General features: G+C 47.9%; 4 non-coding genes across 4 annotated transcripts; 2 read left to right on the plus strand and 2 right to left on the minus strand.

Moving 5' to 3' along the window:
• The first annotated feature begins 8,210 nt into the window (after positions 1-8,210).
• On the plus strand, positions 8,211-8,426 carry LOC131703423 (small nucleolar RNA U3). Its single transcript, XR_009309881.1, has one exon. It is a non-coding gene; the product is annotated as a small nucleolar RNA U3 (small nucleolar RNA).
• Positions 8,427-10,542: 2,116 nt separating this feature from the next.
• trnal-caa (transfer RNA leucine (anticodon CAA)) lies at positions 10,543-10,653 on the minus strand. Its single transcript has 2 exons — positions 10,616-10,653; positions 10,543-10,588 (listed from the first exon to the last, which is right to left on the minus strand). It is a non-coding gene; the product is annotated as a tRNA-Leu (tRNA).
• Positions 10,654-13,212: 2,559 nt separating this feature from the next.
• On the plus strand, positions 13,213-13,418 carry LOC131703557 (small nucleolar RNA U3). The gene has a single exon (XR_009309998.1). It is a non-coding gene; the product is annotated as a small nucleolar RNA U3 (small nucleolar RNA).
• Positions 13,419-14,134: 716 nt separating this feature from the next.
• Positions 14,135-14,245, minus strand: trnal-caa (transfer RNA leucine (anticodon CAA)). The gene is made up of 2 exons: positions 14,208-14,245; positions 14,135-14,180 (listed from the first exon to the last, which is right to left on the minus strand). It is a non-coding gene; the product is annotated as a tRNA-Leu (tRNA).
• Between the last annotated feature and the right edge of the window lie 3 nt (positions 14,246-14,248).

Raw genomic sequence — 14,248 nt, forward strand, 5'->3', positions numbered from 1 at the left:
ATTTATTGTCAATTAACACAAACTCTTCAATTGCTAAAAAATATAAAAAATCTCCCTTTGTGCTTCTCGCAAGGCATACGATGGAGGGCGCACTGCAGTTTTTCAGTCTGCGGGAATATTACAAATTAGCAGACTGCTTTAAAATACACATGTAGGGTGGGCGACTGTTACAAAGAATTGTCACACTGTATGTATCTCCATAATGCGTTGGGACTAAATACGCAGATATATTAAAACTATTTGGAGAATGCGGGCATCGATCCCGCTATTTCTCGCATGCGAAGCGAGCTCTCTACCATTTGAGCTAATTCCCCTCGAATTATGCCAGTGATTCTCATAGGCTACATCGCAGCTTGATATGAGCAATTCAGATTGTCAGATTTTTGGCAATGTAGTCTGCCATTTGCAAATTCAAAAAATAAATGGCTTAACTAAATAGCAAATATTTTGACTAGAGGTATGTTTTCAATTTCTTCAAAAAGTAGTCTCAGCTCGTTGATTCAGTCGCTTTAAAATCCACCTCTGTGTCCTGATGCAGCAGCACTGTCTGCTGTGGCTCGAGCTTGTTTGACGAGGCAGAAATTAAAATGTTATTGAGTGCTGACAAGAGTTTGGTATCAGCTGTTGATTTCCTTGAAAATCTTTTATAATAAAATGAACACATTTATTCATTTTAAAAATAAGTAAAAGTCAACTGTCAGAAGTGAGATTTGCACCCACGCCTCCATTTGGAAGCCAAAACACACAATTCTTTACAAAGTCCTTGCTTGTGCTAGAGTGCTGCAGCAAGTTAGTTCCCTTTCAAGTCGAAAATAACCATCAAGGTATGGGACATTGCCGTCAGGCAGTAGGGATTGGCTGAGCTTTATGTCAAAGCTGCCGTGTAAGCCCGCCCCCCTGGGAGCTTACTATACGCAGCGCGCGGAGAGTCACTTCCTCTTTTGCCTTCAGCATCAGTAGCGGTAGGACTTAGAGCTATTTAACTGATTGTACTCACTAAAGCTTAGGCTTGAGAAGCTGGTTTATCCCCTTTTCCGTGTTTATTTCAGTTATACTCTCCGGAGTTATTATTGTTTATTATTATTGTTATTGTATTATTATTTAGGATTATATATTGTTTACATTATATATTCCTTTTCGCTTTGCTTCGGCATCGCGTTCTTCGTGGTCTCCATCTTTCCTCTATTCCTTTAATTATTATTGTGTGGGTTTTTTGTATATATATATTTTGTATATATATTTATATTTTATTGTATATATATTTTGTTATATATATTGTATATTGTGTGTTCGGACGCGTGTTGCGTTGGCCTTGGCCCACGCGCATTTTGCATCCTCGGTCTAGCTTAGGCTAGACCGTGTGTGTGTGCGGGTAGTCTGCTCTGCAGTGTTATTATTATTATTATTATTTATTTCTTAGCAGACGCCCTTATCCAGGGCGACTTACAATTGTTACAAGATATCACATTATTTTTACATACAATTACTCATTTATACAGCTGGGTTTTTACTAGAGCAATCTAGGTAAAGTTCCTTGCTCAAGGGTACAACAGCAGTGTCCTCCACCGGGGATTGAACCCATGACTCTCCGGTCAAGAGTCCAGAGCCCTAACCACTACTCCACACTGCTGCCAGTGTTCCCCCCTGCGGCGCGTTCCCGCCACGTGGTATTGCACTACACTCCCTTACCTTCTGCAGCGTCCACAAAAAAAAAAAAAATTCCCTTCACTATACAGAGGAAGACAACCACCAACGTGCAAAATCCCCAGCACCTTTCAGGTAGGTATTGCACAGCATCAGACACTGTACCAGCACTTAGCGTCTCCGCTTGGCGGGTCAGCTGACGCTTAGGCGTCTGTGCTAGCGTTCCACGCTCGGTACTCGCGCTTCGGCGCTCGCGCTCCGGCGCTTTTGGTGTCAGCGCTTGTGCGCATGGTGCAGCGCTTCGGCGCTTTGTGCAGCGCTTCTGCGCTTGGTGCTTAGTGCTTCTGCACTTGGGGCTCAGTGCTCGACGCTCGACGCTTCGGCGCTCGGTGCTCGACGCTCGGTACACGTTCCATCAGCGCTTGGTGCTCGGTGCTCGACGCTCGGTGCTCGACGCTCGACGCTTCGGCGCTCGACGCTCGGTGCTCCGCGCTCCGCGCTTGGCGCCTCGACGCACGCACCCTCGACGCTCGACGCTTGGCGCTCGACGCTCGGTGCTCGACGCTCGACGCACGCACCTCGGTGCTCCGTGCTTCGGTGCTCGGCGCTCGACGCTCGACGCTCGACGCTCCGTGCTTCGGTGCTCGGCGCTCGACGCTCGACGCTCGACGCTCGGCGCTCGACGCTCGACGCTCGACGCTCGACGCTCGATGCTCGACGCTTCGGCGCTCGACGCTCGACGCTCGGCGCTCGACGCGCGCACCCTCGACGCTCGACGCACGCACCTCGGTGCTCGATGCTTCGGCGCTCGGTGCTCGACGCACGCACCCTCGACGCTCGACGCATGCACCTCTGCGCTCGACGCGGCGGTGCTTGACGCACGCACTTCAGGTGCTCGACGCTTGGTGTCCGACGCTTAGGCGTCCGACGCGTGCACCTCGGCGTTTGACGCGACAGTGCTCGACGCACACTCTTTGGTGCTTGACGTCAATACTAGACGCTTCGGCGTTCTATTATGTCTGGGTTCCACCATTGCGTGACCTGTCAGGACAAGTTGCCTGCCAGCGACCCTCATGAAGACTGCGTCGCATGCTTGGGGCCGGACCATGCCGCATCTGCCCTGGCAGATAGGGCATACTGCCAGCTATGTGCGGGGTTTCAGACACGCACCCTTCGCCAGAGAGCGAGGAAGGCAGTTGGTGGTCGTTCCCCATCCTTGGGCTCGTCCCACACCGTCTCGGCCCCACTGTCATCGATCGTGTCGCTGCCGGCGACGTCTCAGCTCCCTCTGAGCCCATCTTCCCAGCTTACAGCTGGTCAGAGATCTCCAGCCAGGTGTGCTCCGGAACGTTCCCGCAGTCCCTCCTCTCGCGGGGCTCGCCCCCATCGGGAGTCTCGATCCAGGTCTCGATCGCCTCGCCGGAGAAGGCACTCTCGCTCCCCTCGGAGGGGTAGGCGTTACCAGGACACATCTGGGGTGGCTGAGCTCACCTCCAAGATGTCACAATTTATGGAGCTCATGATGGGACAACAATCCCTCCTTATGACCCTAGTAAATGTGGCGCCTCGGGCCCCAGAGCTAGTAACCGGACCCAGCACTAGTCAGCTGACGGTTCCTCCACCAGTGCCCCAGGAAGTAGAGTGGGACGCCGATGCTGTCTCAAGGGACGCATCTGAAGCAGACCCGCTCTTTGAGGACACAGAGCCTGAGGTGGCATCCCAGCACTCTGGGCAGGACGACCCTGAAGTGCTGGATACTAATGACCCTATCTGGTCAGTGGTGGAGAGGGCAGCCCGTCACTTAGGCGTGGACTGGCCTGCGTCAGAGCCAACACGACGCTCTTTATTTGAGTTGCCATCGGCTCCGCCGCTTCAGTCCAGGATGCTCCCGGCGTTCCCGGATTTTATTAAGGAGGTGCAGTCCACCTGGGGAGCCCCGGCCTCCGCCCCTGCAACTTCTCGCAAGGCTTCGGCTTTTACCATGCACGGGGCGAGCGAAGCTGGATTAGCGTCCTTTCCGCGAGTGGGCGCCGCGTTCGCCGTGCTAGTAAAGGCACCGACATTATCGGGGCTGGCTAAGGACCCTTCCTGCCCTAACAGGCAGTGTAGGATTACGGAGGCCCACCTAAAAAAGGGTTATGCCGCGGCTACAGAGGCAGTTAGACTGTCTAACATGGCCAGCCTCCTGACAGTCTACCAGGCGGCGCTGATTCGCGACCTGCCTGAGTCCCCATCCGTCAGACTTAGAACCGAGCTGGGTGCAGTTGCACAGTTTTTGGTTAAGCTGGCTCAGCTGAATGCGCGAGCACAGGGCAGGAGCATTGCTTCCCTTGTAGTGGCAAGGAGGCAGCTCTGGCTCTCACAGGCCAGGGTACAGGAGCCTGATAAGGCCCCGTTGCTAGATGCTCCTATATCCCCGGGGCACACGTTTGGCCTAGCGGTGGAGGAGATGCTGCAACGCTCCGTCAAGGCGCGTGAGGCGTCGCAGCAGTTGGCTAAGTTGTGGCCAAGCAAGCCTTTCCAGCCAAGGCGGCCGCAGGAGCGCCAATGGCGCAGGGCGCCACCGCAGCGGCAAGCGCACCCACAGGGCAGTAAAACCGCCCCTTTGGGGGTTTCAGCACGCAGCCAACCCGCGTTTGCAAGATCGCAGCGCGGAGGGTGGCGCCCCAGAGGAGGTAGCAGACCACGCCCTCGTGGCTCTGGTCAGGCCCCTCGTGAGCGAGCGCAGCCTAAGCAGCCCTGAGAAACCCTGGCAGCCATTAACCCACCCCTACACTGTTCCACAGCTTCTGTTCTGGCAACAATGCACCAACGACATCTGGGTGCGCAAGACTATACTCACCGGGTACATCCTTCAATTCCGGTTAAATCCCCCCCCCCTTCAGGGGAGTGGTGGTAACTGCAGTGAAGGACTCGGTTCAGTCCTCAGCTCTAAATGCAGAAATACAGGCATTGCTCAAGAAGCGTGCCATTCAACTAGTAGACCCTGCTCTGACCGACCAGGGGTTCTACTCCAAGTACTTCCTAGTGCCAAAAAAGGACGACGGGCTCCGCCCTATTTTAGATCTGCGACTACTGAACAAATACCTACGGGTGTTGTCGTTCAAGATGCTTACGCACAGGCACATTGTCCAGTCTGTCCGGCAGGGCGACTGGTTTACCACTGTAGACCTCACAGATGCATACTTTCACGTTCCCATCTGTCCGGGTCACAGGAAGTACCTACGTTTCGCATTTCAGAGCAGGGTCTACGAGTTTTGTGTCCTGCCATTCGGCCTGTCTCTAGCTCCTCGAACCTTTTTGAAGTGTATGGACGCCATTTTAGCCCCCTTGCGGGCTCAAGGCATCCGACTGCTGAACTATCTGTACGACTGGCTCGTCTGCGCGCAGTCAAAGGAGCAGTTGGCACAGCACACAGTGATGGTTACAGACCATCTTCAGCGGCTAGGTCTGAAGGTCAATTCAGAAAAGAGCCGCCTCGTGCCGAGCCAACAGACCGAATTCTTGGGTCTGCATCTGGACTCTGTGTCCATGGAAGCGACCCTGTCGACACAAAGAGTTGCCTCACTGGAGCGGTGTCTCTCCCTGTTCAGGTTGAGAGAAACAGTCAGCATGGAGCTGTGTCAGCGCATGCTGGGGTTGATGGCTGCCGCCTCGCAAGCCCTTCCTTTGGGCTTACTACACCAGAGAACCCTGCAGGCCTGGTTCAATGCCTTCGTGTTGCATCCGCGGAGAGACAAACACCGCAGGTTGAGGGTATCCCGAACCTGCTGGGAAGCACTGCGCTGGTGGAAAGTTCCGTCGAACATCCGCCAGGGCGTACGCTTGGGTCCCATCTTCCGAAGGGAGGTTATTACGACCGACGCTTCCAACCAAGGTTGGGGAGCAGTCTGGAACGGGTCGGGGACTCACGGAGTGTGGTCAGGACCCTGGAGGTCGGCCCACATCAATGCTCTGGAACTCAGAGCGGTGGACCTTGCCCTGCGGCACTTCTTGCCAATGCTTCTAGGCAAGCACGTGTTAGTGCGGTCAGACAACACCACGGTAGTGGCGTATATCAACCGCCAGGGCGGCTTGCGGTCCCCCGGTCTTCACCGGTTGGTAACACGGCTGTTGCTTTGGGCTCAACCGCGTTTAGCCTCTCTGCGGGCGGTTCACCTACCGGGCAGAGTCAATTACGCAGCGGATCACCTGTCCAGAGGAGGTCCTCTTGCAGGCGAATGGCGTCTTCACCCTCGGGTGGTAGAGCGCATTTGGGACTGGTTCGGCACAGCGCAAGTCGATCTCTTCGCTTCGCGAGAGACCACGCACTGCCCCCTATGTTTCTCGGTGAAGGACCTCGACAGCCCCCTAGGAGTCGATGCACTGGCTCACGAATGGCCGCCAGGGCTCCTATATGCATTTCCACCGATTCCGATGCTCCCCGCCTTCTTGGAGAAGGTCAGGGTAGAGCAAGCGACAGTGATCCTGATCGCTCCTCGGTGGCCTCGGAGGATATGGTTCCCGAGTCTAGTGCAGTTGTTGCACGGTCGCCCGAGGGAGCTCCCTCTGCGAGCGGACCTGTTGTCCCAAGCCCAAGGAGGGCTATGGCACCCGAACCCCAAGCTCATGCAGCTATGGGCTTGGCCCCTGAGCGGGAGCGCCTGTTAGCCTTAGGGCTTTCGACGGCGGTTATATCCACCATTCAGAGTGCGAGAGCGCCCTCTACTCGGTCGCAATATGCGTATAAGTGGCAATTGTTTCAGAGTTGGTGTCTGGCTGAGGGCCATGACCCGGTCTCCTGCCTTATGGCAGTGATATTACAGTTTCTGCAGAAGCTGTTAGATGAGGGTAAGTCTCCCTCTACACTTAAAGTGTATTTGGCCGCTATTTCGGCTTGCCATGTACGCATTGACGGGTTATCACCTGGTTGCCATTTCCTGGCATCTCAGTTCCTAAAGGGCGCAAGACGCTTGCGGCCTCCAAGGTCGACCAGTTTACCGTCTTGGAGCCTTGATGTGGTGCTAGAAGCCCTTACCAAGGCACCGTTCGAGCCTCTCCACAGTGTGGATTATGAAGTTCGTGTCTATTAAGACTGCGTTTTTGCTGTCAGTGGTATCAGCAAAACGTGTGGGCGAGTTACATGCACTTTCAGTGCATCCATCATGTACTCGTTTCGCAGGAGACGGTTCTAAGGTCTCCATGCGTCCAAATCCGGCCTTTTTACCCAAGGTCATATCCCCGTTTCACATGAACCAACCAGTCGAGTTGATGGCGTTCCATCCTCCTCCTTTTTCTTCCCAAGAGGAAGAGCGGTTACACATGCTCTGCCCTGTGCGGGCATTGAGGTGTTATATTGATCGCACAAAGACTGTGAGGCAAACAGAACAGCTGTTCATATGCCATGGTTCTAAAACTTTGGGTCAGCCGCTGTCTAAGCAACGCCTTTCTCATTGGATAGTGGATGCTATTCAGTTAGCATATGATTCTATGGGCCTTCCGCCACCAGGGCAGTTGAAGGCACATTCCACTAGGGGTATGGCAACATCCTGGGCCCTCTTTAGAGGGGTGCCGATGTCTGACATTTGCGCTGCAGCCAGTTGGGTTACACCGCATACATTTACGAGGTTCTACCGGTTGAATGTACTGGAATCCACTGCTCCGTCATTTGGATCATCTGTGTTGCACTCTATGATGCCTCAGGTTGCGGACGTCTAGAGTGGTTGACAATATGGTGTGACTATTCCACCTTGGGACAGGTGTCATTGCGAGCATAGACGCTGAGGCGCAGCTCCGCATATGTGTAGATGTACTGCCTACGCAGTTGCGTTATGACGTAAGGCTGTCCTACTGCCGAGAATCCTCCCTCGCGACGGCTTGGGTACACTGTTCCCATACCTTGATGGTTATTTTCGACTTGAAAGGGAACGATAGGTTGCGGATGCAACCCCGGTTCCCTGAAAGAGAAAATAACCATCAAGCCGCGAGGTCGCTCTGGAGGCCTTCACGGCCTGAAGGGCAAAAGAGGAAGTGACTCTCCGCGCGCTGCGTATAGTAAGCTCCCAGGGGGGCGGGCTTACACGGCAGCTTGCGCGGAGGCCAATCGGCAGCTTTGACATAAAGCTCAGCCAATCCCTACTGCCTGACGGCAATGTCCCATACCTTGATGGTTATTTTCTCTTTCAGGGAACCGGGGTTGCATCCGCAACCTATCGTTTTATTGGATAACACCCTGGGAGCTCGACAGAACAGTGTGTATGCATATTGCTAAAATGGAAACCAAATATACACGATTCAAATGGGAATCGTATTCAGATTTTAAGCACAAATTTGATAGACTTCACAGTGCAAAGGAGGAAGGCAGACAATGCAAATGAGGCAACTGGCTCCTACTTTTTAGATCATACGAGAAAATTGAACCCAATTAAGCTTTTAACCGCCTGCAGTCTGGAATGAGTTTGAAATGTTGTTGTAACACCTCACTGGGCAACAGCAATTGCATTATATGAAAGTTCCTGTTAATTTCTCAGCGGCACAGCTACCGGTGCCACTCAGAGTTGGAGGGAGACGGTCGGCCACTTGCCCATACAACAATACTTTCAGGGATCATTTCTATAGCGATTTGCTAGCAAAATGCGTTTTTAAAGTGTTTGGACTCGCTATCAACGAGGAAGAGTGAGAGTGTTCACTTTTGAGCGTGAAGGAGGCAGTGAGTGTTGATTTTTGGCCAACTGCTCCCTGTTATTGATGACCCCTCCAGTGTTCCTTAGGGGGCTGGAGGAAGCGGACACGTTCTGAGTGGGTATCTTGCCTAAAGGTACGCAAGACGAACTACAGTTGCAAAGCACTGCTGCTTTTTCGACGATTGATTAAAACTATCAATCTGACTGAAAACACGGATCACATTAATTGTGATCGGTTTGATACCAATAGGCTTACATGGCAGGTATTGTGTATAGACAATGTCATATACACAGAAATGAACACGGACAGTGTTTATTAAGGGCTGACTCATTGAAACGTTCGAGAGATCTCGGTGTACTGGACAAATATACTGGATTTTTTCCATGTGTGGCGTCCACGACCTATTCTCTATTTAACTGTACAGGTCGCGATGCAGACTATGCCATCTATAGTTTAACGAGAAATAGAACCTCACATAACCTTATTAATCTAGCAGCAATATTTGGGTACCCCACACAGAGCCCCTCTCAAATAAATGAAAAGACAAAAGAATGGAAATTGGTTGTGCCAACAAAATCTTTATTATCAACAACAACACTAAAACCCACAATTGCTGCAGTGCAATTACACACAATCCTAACCATATATCTTGCACAATAGAATAATTGCTTATTTATTGTCCCCAGCGACACCTAGAGGAGAGATAGAGAAACGTCCATCCAATTAATAAATATTTGGCTGCTCCACCCACCAAAGCCCAGAAGGGCAGTCAACCACCACCTGTGATAAAATAAACAAAAGAAACCATACGTGAATTATTAAAGTAAATATATTAACAGTGTAACTATAAACAAAATCACCACAACAAACATAATAGTGCACAATTCAAAAAGAAAACACAACCCAGCACCTTACTTGACTAAACGTTCAATGCTCTGTAGAGCAGAGCAGCTACAATAGCGACGCTCTCCCTCGCAGCTCCTATAGACACACACTAAAAGCTAGCTAAACGCTGCACGATACTATTAAAACTGTAAAGACAAATAAAAACGTGCGTACACAAATTAAAACAAACAAGGGACAATAATAAGCAAAAACAATGTGCAAGATAAACACAGGGAAAGACAACTACCAGAAACAGTGGCTGGCGGCGTTCCACTTCCTCGGGAGAGTCCGGAATACTGACGTCCAAAAGTATATCCGCCGACTCGCCCTCGTCACAGGGGGAACCACGGGAACACAGGAACACCAAAACACAGCTGCACATCGACTACCTGGTTCTCTTGCACCCTTATGGTGCCGATATTTATAATGCCAACAATTAACACTTCCTGGTTCCCGCGGTCCCACCTGTTACATTCGGGATTGGTCTCGGTATCCACCAAGAGGAGTGGCAGTGTTTTCTTCTGAGCACCGAGCTGACAATGAGTGTTGTTATCGGTAACCTACTCGCTGCAAGGAATGACCACTTCAATCTTCAGTCGGGGGTTGCTGAAGGAAGGGGACACATTTTGAGTGTGTATCTCATTCCGGTAGAAACGTAGAAAAAAGAAACCATCAAGCCCACAAATGTTCAGTTGTTTAAATCAATAACCACATTTAAATTGATCATTGCTAATGTCAAAACAATTTAAGAACACTTTAAATAGGGATTGACTAATATAAAAATATAGCAATGTCTTTTGCACTACGCAGGACTAGATTGAGTTTAAAATAGACATTACATCTGAAATAACTTGTGCTTACCCCCACTTACAAGGAAGCTGTCAACCTTTGTATTCGTCCTCATAACGTGTTAGAAAACGTAAACAGCAGTTGGAGAATACCGAAGTCGATCATCCTAGCATGTTAAACGAGGGCATTTCTCATGTAAGCTACTTCCACTAATAGATTGTTTATACTGTTCTCAATGGTCCGCATCCCAGCCTGAGACCACGATCCAGTGGCAGTCGGAGATGTTTTTCAAAGTAATATGTTATTTGAAATATTAAAACAATCTTTAGTTAAATAACACATGTTTCTACACAAAATATTTTTCAGTGACTTCGACAAGTAGCCAGTTTACAACAAAAATGCAATCTGTGTTAGGAACGCTATTTTAGTCCAATTTAAAATGGAAATTAAAATGGTATTGAGTGCTGACAAGAGTTTGGTATCAGCTGTTGATTTCCTTGAAACAATCTTTTATAGTAAAATGAACAAATTGATTCATTTAAAAAATAAGTAAAAGTGAACTGTCAGAAGTGGGATTTGAAACCACGCCTCCATTCGGAGACCAGAACACACAATTCTTTGGAAAGACAGCGTCCTTGAGTCTGGCGCCTTAGACCACTCGGCCATTCTGACAAGCTGCGTTTGCTTTAGTAGAAAACCGCATTATTTCATTTCAGCACAGACAAGGGTTGTCTATTGTATCAAGGCCCGATTGGGTTTATTACGCACATACTAACTTGCTCCATGAATGATGTAATGACAAGTGTAAAAAAAAAGAAACAGATTGAAGCCAACCCACGAAAGTAAGATTCTTTATTTCAATATCGGTATAGCTTTAAAGGATGCACGCATTTTACAATAGCAATTGCTATATGACAATGACCAATAAGTAATTGTGTTGCAATACTTTATACAATGTGAAAAGAATCAGACATTGCTCCGTTGCCTCGAAGAAACATCTACAATTTGTATTTAAAAAGGACGCCCAACGTGGGGCTCGAAACCACGACCCTGAGATTAAGAGTCTCATGCTCTACCGACTGAGCTAGCAGGGCTGTCGGGAGAAAGTTTCTTTCTTTGAGGCGGGGTGAGAGAGGAAGTACCGACAGGTGCGTGGGACCTGAGATTCGGTGTGCTGCTGCTGTAGATGAGTGTTCTGGAGACGCGCTGTGTCTGTGTCTGCGGTGTTACAGCCGTGTGAGTATATTCCAAAAGTAAAGTGTTGGATAATTCGAGAGCTAGTCTGTTGAATAAAGCTCTGAGACGTGTAGTTAAATCCCGGTCTCATTAATTTTGTTTTGTTAGATTAAAAGTGTTCCAGCAGCAGGTAAATGTCCCCACACCTTTTGGTTCTGTTTACTTATGCTACACCGCTGCTAAAGCTGAACGTTGCTGCTAATTATCTTAACTAAACTTGTATTGTTGTTGAATTGCTCTAATATAGTTAAACCTGTAATGTTGCAGCTAACGTTCCCTAATACTGTTAAAACTTGTGTGTATTAACAATCTGGCTTTTGTTGTTGTACCCTTGCTGCGAAGAGCTGTTTCCAATCACCTAGCACTCTTAAAGAGAAGTGTAATCGCTGCTATATGTTGGTCTAATACCCCATGCTTTTAAAATGTGGCTATTGGCTGGCTTTATTCGATTTCCCCTCCTTGTTTTTAGTACAACTTTAATACATTTTATTGTTAGTTATTTGAACTGATTTATGTGAATCATGGATCATTGTAATAAAGCTTTGCGAATTGTTATTCTGCCTTTGTCATTCTGTTGTCATTCCTATTCCAAACCTTTTAATTAATTTTTAGTAGTGTCGGTATTAGGACTCTCACTGGGTGTCACTGGGTGTGGCTGCTACAATCCCATATAGAATGCGACAAAACAGGTCGCCCTCCTTCATATAAACAGAAAAAGAATAAGTACACACACACACGAGTTGATTTACTGCAGCGTCAGACATCGGAGGTTCAGCAGTGTACTGCAATGTTGTAAAAAGACGTGTGTAATTCAGGATGGTTGAGCGAGCTATGGCGCTGCGTTCAGATCACAGTTACCCTGGAAGCGTGGGTTCGAATTCCATTTCTGACAGCTCTGTTTGTTCATTAACCACTCGGCCACGGCTACATGCTCTCACGGTTTTCCGTGAAAACAGCCGTATTATTGTCAAAAGAAACAAACGACACCCGCAGTAATGCTGCAGATGGCAGTATAGGCTAAATAATGAACCCAAGTCAAATGCCTTTGTTGAAACTCTATCAGATTTGTACAAGTCAAGCACACGTGGGAAATAATAATACAATATCCTTTCGGCCAACGTTCATAATAATGAATACATCCTTATTTCAAAATACGTAGCTATTTAACTGATCTTTTCAAAACACCCATACACAAAAACTTTATTTCTACTGAAAAACTAAATTGCTTCATGGCTGCTGCTACAGCACTCGGGCACGTTGTGCCTAGCGTTAGCGGACATAGGAGATAAGAAGACCTACAAAATATCACGCGCTGCAGTTTTTCAGTCCGGGGATTATTACAAATTAGCAGACTGTGCATTAAAATACACATGCAGGGTGGGCGTCTCTGTTACAAAGAATTGTCACACTTTGTATTTATCTCCATAATGCGCCGGGACAAAATACGCAGATACTTTAAAATTATTTGGGGAATGCGGGCATCGATCCCGCTACTTCTCGCATGCTAAGCGAGCGCTCTACCATTTGAGCTAATTCCCCTTTAACGGTGCCACCGATTCTCATAGGCTTCATCGCAGCTTGATACGAGCAAATCAGATTGTCAGTTGTTTTTTATTTTTATTTTGGCAATGTAGTCTGTGATTGCAAATTTTAAAAAAATAATTGAAATAAATAGCAAATATTTCGACTAGAGGTATGTTTTCAATTTCTTTAAAAAGTAGTCTCAGCTCGTTTATTCAGTCGCTTAGAAATCCACAATCTGTGTCCCGATGCAGCAGCGCTGTGTGCTGTGGCTCGAGCTTGTTTGACGAGGCAGACAATGCAAAAATGCCAATACTTGCTTTTGTATCACGCGACAAACTTAAGGTATGCTTTAACGGCTTGGATGTCTCGAGTTAGTTTGTATTGTTAATGTAACACCTCGTTGTTGCCCAGTCATTGTTTCATATGAAGTAGAGCTTGCCAGTTGGGGGCGACGGTCTGCTAATAAAAGTTAAGACTATATTTGCAAGGATCATTTCTAGAATGAAACACGTTTTGAAGGGATTGGTCTCGGTATCCACCAGGAGGAGTGGCAGTGTTTTCTTCTGAGCACCGAGTTGACAATGAGTGTTGTTATCGGGAACCTACTCGCTGCAAGGAATGACCACTTCAATCTTCAGTCGGGGGTTGCTGAAGGAAGGGGACACATTTTGAGTGTGTATCTCATTCCGGTAGAAACGTAGAAAAAAGAAACCATCAAGCCCACAATTGTTCAGTTGTTTAAATCAATAACCACATTTAAATTGATCATTGCTAATGTCAAAACAATTTAAGAACACTTTAAATAGGGCTTGACTAATATAAAAATATAGCAATGTCTTTTGCACTACGCAGGACTAGATTGAGTTTAAAATAGACATTACATCTGAAAATAACTTGTGCTTACCCCCACTTACAAGGAAGCTTTCAACCTTTGTATTCGTCCTCATAACGTGTTAGAAAATGTAAACAGCAGTTGGAGAATACCGAAGTCGATCATCCTAGCATGTTAAACGAGGGCATTTCTCATGTAAGCTACTTCCACTAATAGATTGTTTATACTGTTCTCAATGGTCCGCATCCCAGCCTGAGACCACGATCCAGTGGCATTCGGAGATGTTTTTCAAAGTAATATGTTATTTGAAATATTAAAACAATCTTTAGTTAAATAACACATGTTTCTACACAAAATATTTTTCAGTGACTTCGACAAGTAGCCAGTTTACAACAAAAATGCAATCTGTGTTAGGAAAGCTATTTTAGTCCGATTTAAAATGGAAATTAAAATGGTATTGAGTGCTGACAAGAGTTTGGTATCAGCTGTTGATTTCCTTGAAACAATCTTTTATAGTAAAATGAACAAATTGATTCATTTAAGAAATAAGTAAAAGTGAACTGTCAGAAGTGGGATTTGAACCCACACCTCCATTCGGAGACCAGAACACACAATTCTTTGGAAAGACAGCGTCCTTGAGTCTGGCGCCTTAGACCACTCGGCCATTCTGACAAG

Source organism: Acipenser ruthenus, chromosome 32, assembly GCF_902713425.1.
Source record: "Acipenser ruthenus chromosome 32, fAciRut3.2 maternal haplotype, whole genome shotgun sequence".
NCBI classification, from domain to species: domain Eukaryota; kingdom Metazoa; phylum Chordata; class Actinopteri; order Acipenseriformes; family Acipenseridae; genus Acipenser; species Acipenser ruthenus.